This window comes from Meles meles, chromosome 1, assembly GCF_922984935.1.
Source record: "Meles meles chromosome 1, mMelMel3.1 paternal haplotype, whole genome shotgun sequence".
NCBI lineage: Eukaryota > Metazoa > Chordata > Mammalia > Carnivora > Mustelidae > Meles > Meles meles.
The window spans coordinates 129,621,731-129,630,825 of record NC_060066.1 but is presented as its reverse complement, the minus strand read 5'-3'; the positions used below and the strand labels follow the sequence as shown (position 1 = coordinate 129,630,825).

General features: G+C 39.9%; 1 non-coding gene across 1 annotated transcript; it reads right to left on the bottom strand.

Annotated features, from left to right (window-relative positions):
- Positions 1-5,503: 5,503 nt before the first annotated feature.
- LOC123928786 lies at positions 5,504-5,634 on the bottom strand. The gene has a single exon (XR_006815811.1). It is a non-coding gene; the product is annotated as a small nucleolar RNA SNORA31 (small nucleolar RNA).
- Positions 5,635-9,095: the final 3,461 nt, after the last annotated feature.

The window sequence follows — 9,095 nt, the reverse complement described above, 5'->3', positions numbered from 1 at the left end:
GTCTACAATAGCCAAACTATGGAAAGAACCTAGATGTCTATCAACAGATGAATGGATAAAGAAGATGTGGTATATATACACAATGGAATACTATGCAGCCATCAAAAGAAATGAAATCTTGCCATTTGCGACAACATGGATGGAACTAGAGGGTATCATGCTTAGTGAAATAAGTCAATCAGAGAAAGACAACTATCATATGATCTCCCTGATATGAGGACGTGGAGATGCAACATGGGGGGTTAGGGGGATAGAAGAAGAATAAATGAAACAAGATGGGATTGGGAGGGAGACAAACCATAAGTGACTCTTAATCTCACAAAACAAACTGGGGGTTGCTGGGGGGAGGTGGGGTTGGGAGAGAGGGAGGGGGGTTATGGACATTGGGGAGGGTATGTGCTATGGTGACTGCTGTGAAGTGTGTAAACCTGGTGATTCACAGACCTGTACCCCTGGAGATAAAAATACATTATATGTTTATAAAAATATAAGAAATAAATAAAAAATTAAAATGTTTGATGCAAAAAAAAAAAAGAAAGATTCCTGTATTCTTTGTTAGAATGATATTTTTGAAGGACATGTAGTTTACTAAATATTTTCATGTGAATTATCTCAAGACAAGCATCCTGGATATATGAAATCAAATGAATGAAAGAGCAAAACTTCCTTTCTACAATTCCTGGTACCAGTTTAGCTGTAAGATCCAGAATTTAATTGTAAACAGCCTTAGTGTATTTAGTCAGGGTTCTCTATGTATGTGTATGAATATATATGGAGAGAGAGAGAGAGAGATTTATTATAAGGAATTGGCTTACATGATTGTGGAGGCTGAGAAGTCCAGACTCAGGAGAGCCATCTTTTATTCTATTTAGACCTCAACAGATTGGATGATGCCTGCCCACACTGGGGAGTGTAAGATTCAAATGGTAATTTCATCCAGAAACACCCTCATAGACACACTCAGAACGAATGTTTAACCAAATATCTAAGCTCCTTGTGGTCCAGTCAAATTAACACATGAAATTATCCACCAAACTCAGACACCAGCTCTTCCATGCTAGAGCTTTCACCATAGCTCACTTAGCCTCAAATCTCAAGGTCAAGGAAATAATCACTGGGCAAGATGTTAAAGTACTCTCATGTGTAAAGGGACCAACTCACAAGTAGTCAACAACTGAAATATCCAGTATAGGTCTATGGAGACATGTGACTTTTCAAAGTCCTGCTTTGCTTTATTTAGCCCAACCCTTGTTCATTGTGGATAGAGAATGTACCAACAAAGCCAGCCAATATTCGGTTGACATGGTATAGGGTTTTGGACGGTATCCTCCAATTACCTCCCAGTGAATTCTGGTTATAAAATAGGACCCCATGAACATTATATATGATTTTGGAGTACAATCGGTTGATATCAGCTAAGTCTCACATTTCTTCTAGTTCCATTATCTTCTCCACTTCCAATCCCAGGATCCTTTTGTTCTCTGTTAATTGGGATAATGTAACTCCAGCATGGCTTACAAACCCTAAGATGTCATACTCTCTCTTCTCAGTGACTCCTTAATCTGTTTCTCCATCTTGGACACCAATTCTTAGGTCAAGACTTTATAACCAATATCTGACTCTTCCTTATCCACTTCCTATGCATCATGTAGGCAATAGAGTGATCCTCAGTGAAACTGAATTCTTGATTAGGAAGCTTATAAAGCTGTCATATGATATTCCAGGAGACAGTGGTATTTTTGTTCTGAGCAAAAGTAAGCATAAGTAGGGAGTACTTTTAGATACTGGGATGGACTCACCCTAATGCAAACTCCCAGTGATCCCCTTTTCTTGGGTGTGGGCAGAGCCCGAGACTTGCTTCTAACCACTAGAATATGGCAAAAGTGAGGGAATAATACTTCCCATGATTATATTTCATTACATACAAGTCAATTTTAGCAGAGGCTGCTGGCCTTGAGGAAATAACCGCCATGTTGTAGATTGCCTCTGGAGAAAGCCACATGGCAGGGAACTACAAGTGGCCTGTAGGACTAGAGGGGACTCCCAGCCAATAGCCAGTAAAAAATGGACCTTCATTCCTACAAGCACAAGAAAATGAATTCTGCCAACAACCTGAGAGAGCCTTGAAGTAAATTCTTCCTCACTCAATGCTCCAGATGAAGATGTAGCCCAGTCCATACCTTGATTACATCCTTGTGAGATCCTTATGAAAAGACCCAGCTAAGCCATGCTGGACTCCTAGCACTGAAAGCTGTGAGATGGTAAATGTGTGTTGTCTTAAGCTGCTAAATTTATGGTAATTTTTGTCATTCTTCCATAGAAAACCAATACACATATTTACCTCTAGAGAAATTGCCTGTTTTATGTTCCTGGGAAGATTTTTTTTTTTTTAAAAAACTTCATTGACATATAAATTCATAGAGAAAAATGTGCATATCATCAAAATACAGCTCAGTGAAGTTATACACACTGAACACACCAACACCCAAATCCAGAAATGGAGCATGACCAGCCCTCCTAAGTCCCTTGAGGAAGATCTGAATGCCAGGAACTAACTGAATGCAGGTGTTTCAGATGGAGAAGTTAGGTGCTCTGTGTATCGATGCTGATTGGGTAAAACTTTGAGTCACCTGTGTCTATGAAGTTTGTCTTTGGAGAAGGTTTTTTCGTTTGGTTGGTTCATATTTTTAAATAGTGAGACTGTGTTGGATCCAAAAGTTGATATTTATTTTTGGGAGATGTGTATGTTTGAGGAGCACTGATTGGTGCTCAGAGTCTCTATGCTCTTCCTCCATCTGTGTTACAGCTGCCATGCACTTTCTATTTATTTGTTCATTTATTTTCTTATTTTTATTGTGTTACATTAGTCACCATACAGTACATCATTAGTTTTCTGATGTAGTGTTCCATGATTCATTGTTTGCATATAACACCCAGAGCTCCATGCAATCTGTGCCCTCCTTAATACCCATCACCGGATTCACCCATCCCCCCACCGCTTCTCTTCTAAATCCTCCGTGTGTTTCCAAGAGTCCATAGTAGTGATTATTCCACTGTCTTCTCCCAACACCCCTGCGAAATAGTATTGCCTGATATTCACCCTATAAGTGAGCTTCAGTTATCATTAGTGGTTATATATGTTTAGTATGAATCTCAAAGTCAGTACCGATCTTCCCCAGGTACACGGAGATAGAGGTTACTGGTTGTTTCAGCCGGAGTTCATTCTGACTGGTGGACATCCATACTGTATATGTTCAGTGTTTTGACTACCGGACTCTTGTTCTAAACATACCTGGAATAAAATAATTTCAATCTGAATGAGTCTGTGGAGAGGATTTATTTCACTGGTTTTCAATAGTGTTCTTTAGATTTCATAGAAGTGCTGTAGGAAGCAGTGGAGACAAGGAAGGTGAAATGGAAGGTGAAAGAGGACGTTGTAGAGAAGGACACCACACTCCATCCAGCTTCAATTGGAATCATTTCAATTTGGGTTCTTTTCAATGTTGGTTCTGGGTAAGTTTTTACATGAAATGAAGGATCCTATTACTAAACAAAGGAAAAAACCACTTACATATTGTGACTATATCATCTTCCAAATTAAGAAGCTTACAAAGGGGGGCACTTGGGTGCCTCAGTGGGTTAAGTCTCTGCTTTCAGCTCAGGTCATGATCTCAGGGTCCTGGGATTGAGCCCCGCATCGGGCTCTCTGCTCAATGGGGAGTCTGCTTCCCTTTCTCTCTGCCTGCCTCTCTGCCTGCTTGTGGTTTCTCTCTCTCTGTCAAATAAATAAGTAAAATCTTTGGGGGAAAAAAAAAGAAGCTTACAAAGGTTAAATGACTACAAGAAAATTATACAATTATACCCTTAGGAAGCTGCAAAACTTGCATATGAATTCAGGTTTTTGTATCTCAGACTTTTCCTTTCAAGGGTTCCATCTTTGAGGCCTGCAGATACAGGGTAAAGAAGTCCTTCAGCCTAATATAAATATAACTTTGATACTTTCTTATTATGTCTCTTCATAAGTATGTACGCTTATTTGAAAATTACTTGTTTATAGTCACCCTTAATTCATGAAGAATTTGGAGCGGCTTACAACAACAAATTAGGAATCTGTGGGAGGGAAAGAAAGACGGGCATAATGGCATGAAATACGCTACAGAGGTCTGGATGGTTGTAGAGGTAGGCTCTACATCGACTGCGAGCTTGGTAGAAGTCGGTGCAGAAGGAAACAACTATGCCCAGCCTCAGTTGAGTTTCTGGCATCTCGAAAATGCACGAAATCCAAAACTGGGGGAAAACACTTTAAAAATCTGAACAAACAAAAGTAACTGCTCCAGGCCGTCTGTCAGCTCTTACTCCTCTTGTGCAGAAGGCTTCCTTATGTCCCTTTGCTCTAACATACTCAGACTCCAAGTGCCTGAACATAATGTGGAGAGTTAAAATAGAGGAGTGCATCAATTCCCGGAGTGCTTTACATCTGTCAGTTTCAGAGGAAACCGTGGTATTGCTTTAATGTGTGTGTGTGTGTGTGTGTGTGTGTGCATGTCCGCACACACTTTTATTAAACATATGCTCCCAGCCACATTACACTTGGCACGATCACAATTACATAATAGCTACAAGCTGTAAAGAAAAAAATAAAAGAGAACTTAACCATTTTTTAAAAATAAGATAAATAAGAGCTCCTCAGCTACTTTAAGCATTCATTTACACATTCTCTGAGGGTGGACCCTAGCTTTTCTTCTGTCTCTGGGTCTCCACTTCTTCATTCCTGCCCGAGGATGAATATTGCAATGGTACATGATGCAAACATTGGCAATCTGTGTTTACATTTGTGTTTCCAACTGAATATGCTAATAATGTTTAATCAGCAGCGATGTTGCTTTATATCAATGTTTTGTGCCACGTACAGCCTCAGTGATAATGTTGTGATAACCAGAATTTTCCCCACATCAAAACTTGGAGACGATCCCAGTTTTTTTGAATTGCCATTTGATTCCACAATATGATGAAATCCTTTAATCTTCCTCAGGATTATTTCTGTTTTCAGGAAGCATCACATATCCCCTTTGTTTCATTAAGGGGTTTTGGGTGGGTGGGGGGAAGCTTGAGACAGCTTGCTGCAGTTCAGAGGTTTTGGTATGCTAAGCAACTCCCGAGCTGTCCAGGAGAACTTGCAGGAGGAAGCTCCAAGGTTGGTGATGGCGTGAAAGGAAATGGCTGCAGGCTGCTCAGTGTGGGGTTGGGTATATTCTGTGGAATCCAGCAGCCCGATGGCTAGAAAAACAGAATCCAACAGCAGTGGAATGTGGTGGAGGTGGGAAATGACACGCTTTTAGTCACGAATGTATAAAACATATTTCTAACCAGCAAATAATCTAGCTAGAGGAGGGTAGGGCCTGCACAAGACTTGATGAGCTTCTGACCCTAGGCAAAGGGGTACTCTGCAGAAAAAAGTATGTCCTCTCTCTCTCTCTCTTTTTTTGGGGGGGTGGGGTGGGGCAAATATGTTTCCCTACTCATTCTGGGCCACCACAAAGACCAGATAGAAAGTGCAGAGACTTTTTTCTTTTGCATCCTACTGCAAACCAGAAGAAGCACAGAGTATTATTTAAGGTCTGTCAGCGAACACAGGGAAGTATTATACTCTTAAGGCAAATACATAACCCTCTCCTCTCAAAAAAATTTCAAGTGAAAGTTTGGTGGGCAAGAATAGCAATCCCAAACTCCAAACTTTCTTTTTTACAATACAAATATTTCTTATTCTTTGTGTATGTTCAAAGTTGGGTTCCCCCCCCCCCCCCCCCCCCAGTGAGTATGTGAGAACCCTGCTGGGCTTTTTTTTTTTTTTTTTTGACAGAAACATGACATACGTTTTAAGGAATACTGTCATCCAGAAAACAATCCACCCTTTGTATTTTAACCTTGTTAAATTATATCCAGATTCTCTTTAATGCTGTTCCTCTCCCAGGACATAAAACATTTTGGTTCTTAAACACTTAAGAGCGGTACACTGCTTGAGATGTACAGAGAGCTTTCATTAGCACTAATGGGAGTTATGCTTCTACACCAGGAGAGAATAGAGCCTGAAGATTTTAAATTATGCTTGATGCAGATCTTCCAGATGGAATAAATTACGAGGAATGCTTAGGGGGGGAAGGTCTAAATATCCCCTAAAGCCATAGTTGAATAGCAAAGCAATACTTCTGAGTAACGGAAGGGGAGTCAACAGTACTGGCTTTGTGCCTATCACCACGCTAAGTAGCTGATATTGACTCTTGAAAATTCTTTATTGGATTAGTATTGTACTTGAGTTCTATTATTTTTCCAAAGGACTTAAGAGATAGTTCTCTGTCTTGAATAGTCCACTAAAGTGGAATTCAGGTTGGTGCAGCTTTCAAGGCCATTTATCTTAAATTCAGTAAACTTCCAGATGGCAAGCCCTAAAGTACCAAGATCTTTATTTTCATTTCTTAATTACCCTTTCTGAAAATAGTATTCCTTGTCGCTTTCTTTTGGGTGCATATCTTTTATTTTCTTGTTTTAAAAATTTCTATATCTTATTTTGCTTTGAGAATTATTGCCCACATCTCCGAGATTACTGGAATTATTTCCTATTGTTCATCGTGACATATCTCCTGTCTTCTTATTTTAACATTTGCTACATTTTATTTTATTTGAGACTTTTTGCTTTGAAAATGATTGCCTCCTTCCTACTACCAAAATAACTGAAAAATTAGAGGAATTTTTTCTAAAGAGTAATTTCTTTTATTTCATCTTCTGGGACCATCTTCACTTGAAACTTTTCCTCTATCTTCCAGTGGAAATCAAAAACGATTATTAAGCAATACTGATTACTATTATGGGTAGGAAAAGGGTAGAACAGAGGAGTAGTGAGAGGAAGGCAAGATGTCACAAGGAGAAGACGAGCTGACTGCTGAAAGAGCAATTGGCTGGTGAGTTCACTGTGGTTCTGACCACCTCTGAATCATTCAGTATCACAGCATTGCCTGGACTTGGAGAAGTGAAGTAAGGCCAATCACTTTTAAAGAAACTCTAGTAGATAACCCAGACAGACAATTCATGAAAATACAACGGAAGATATTATTTTCTAGAGTGGGATGGTGGTGCTTGCTATTCAGGACACTTTTTCAATCTAACGAGAAACCAGATAAATAATCAGAGAGTTGTTCAGCATAGAGGAAGGTGAAATAAAGGATAATAAAGGATATTTCATCCAATTCAGGTGACGTCTAGTGAATTATACCTGCTCTACAATAGGGTAACCTATCTGAGGAGTTCACATGCTCCAGATTCCCAGTCACTCTCCCCAGGGTAGGCTGGAAACTACCAATCTCTGGGATGTTGACATCTATTTTTATTTCTATTTTTTTCATCTGACTATCCTCCTCTGGTGTATCCATCCTACTTTATTTTTCTTTAACATATTCTGTCCTCCTTTAGACCATGATACGATTCAATCTCAATGGCTCTTGCCTACCAAATTACAGTTACTTTGATTTTGCTTTTGAGCTTTTCTAAATTCTTTAGATTTGTTAAAATCTACAGTTAGTTAGTACAACCATCATGGATGCATTTTTCTAGTTCAGAAGGCACATTCATGTTCTTCAAGTTCAAGTTTCAAGTTCAGGGATGGAGGATACCTCTTTGTTAATCATTATATGCTGTCACACCTGCATTACAATATTCTAATAATTTTTTTGAGTCCTTGTGGGTGGACTGGATACTGTGCTGGTGTTCTGTAAAGTTTTAACAAAGCCAATTTTTACACAGATGTTAAGGAACTTCCCCCGAACCTTACAGGTATACGAGAGTAAGAGTTGGGTTCCACAACCAGGTCTTTCTGGCTCTTTTCATGGTGTCCCTCAGCCTCCCATACTTTGTTTTTGAGGTTTTGTTTGAAATTACTAAAATGGGAAATAGCATTAAAGGCAGAAGAAGAGGGGCGCCTGGGTGAGTCAGTGGGTTAAAGCCTCTGCCTTCTGCTCAGGTCACGGTCTCAGGGTCCTGGGATCAAGGCCCGCATCGCGCTTTCTGCTCAGCAAGGAGCCAGCTTCCCCCTTTCTCTCTGCCTGCCTCTCTGCCTACTTGCGATCTCTCTCTCTGTGTCAAATAAATAAATAAAATCTTAAAAAAAAAAAAAAGGCAGAAGAAGACACTGCTTTACTGATTTCTTTCCAGTTCTTCCTTGGGAAACTAATGTCATCTAGTCTCTGAACCTTATGTTCATTTTAACTGTGTCCCAGGATTGGGTTAGTATCCATGTCTGCAATAATTAAAATGCAGCGGCAAAGTTATGAAAAGATAAGGAGGAAGTTGCATATTTCTAAGTGAAACAGACCAATCTGGAAAGGTTACAAACCATATGATTCCAACTATATGACATTCTGGAAAAAAGCAAAATTATGGAGACAGTAAAATGATCAGTGGTTGCCAGGGGCGCATACGGAGGAAGGCATGAACAGGCAGAGCACAGAGGATTTTTAGGGCAGTGAAACTGCTCTGTATGATACTATAGTGGTGGATGCATGTTATTATGCATCTGTCAAAATCTATGGAATGTACAATACCAAGAGTAGGCCCTAACGTAAACTACAGACTTTCGATGAGAATGATGTAACAATACAGGTTCCTCAACTGCGACAAATTCCAGGGGGGGACGTTGGTAATGGGTGAGGTTCTGCATATGTAAGGACAGGAGGTATATGGGAACTCTCTGTACCTTCTGCTCAATTTTGCTGTGAACCCAAAACTGCTCTAAAAATAAAAGTTATTTTTAAAAAGTGCAGTGGAAAGTAGCAAGAGGAAGTGGGTGTTCGTTGGACACGATCCCTGCTCCCTCTTGGAAGGAGATGCAGCACCTCCAGTTACACAATCATTTCTCTACACTCGTCATCTTCCTTTCTCTTCTTCCACTCAGCCATCCTCGTCCATTTTCCTCACAAAGCTTTCAGCGGAGAGTAAAGCATCTTTGTGTGCCTTTGTGTGTTGATCTGCAATTTCGGGAAAGAAGGGAAATAGGATTAGCGTTTTGTCTGAATAAAGGAAAGAATCACTTTGGTTTCTTCTCTTTC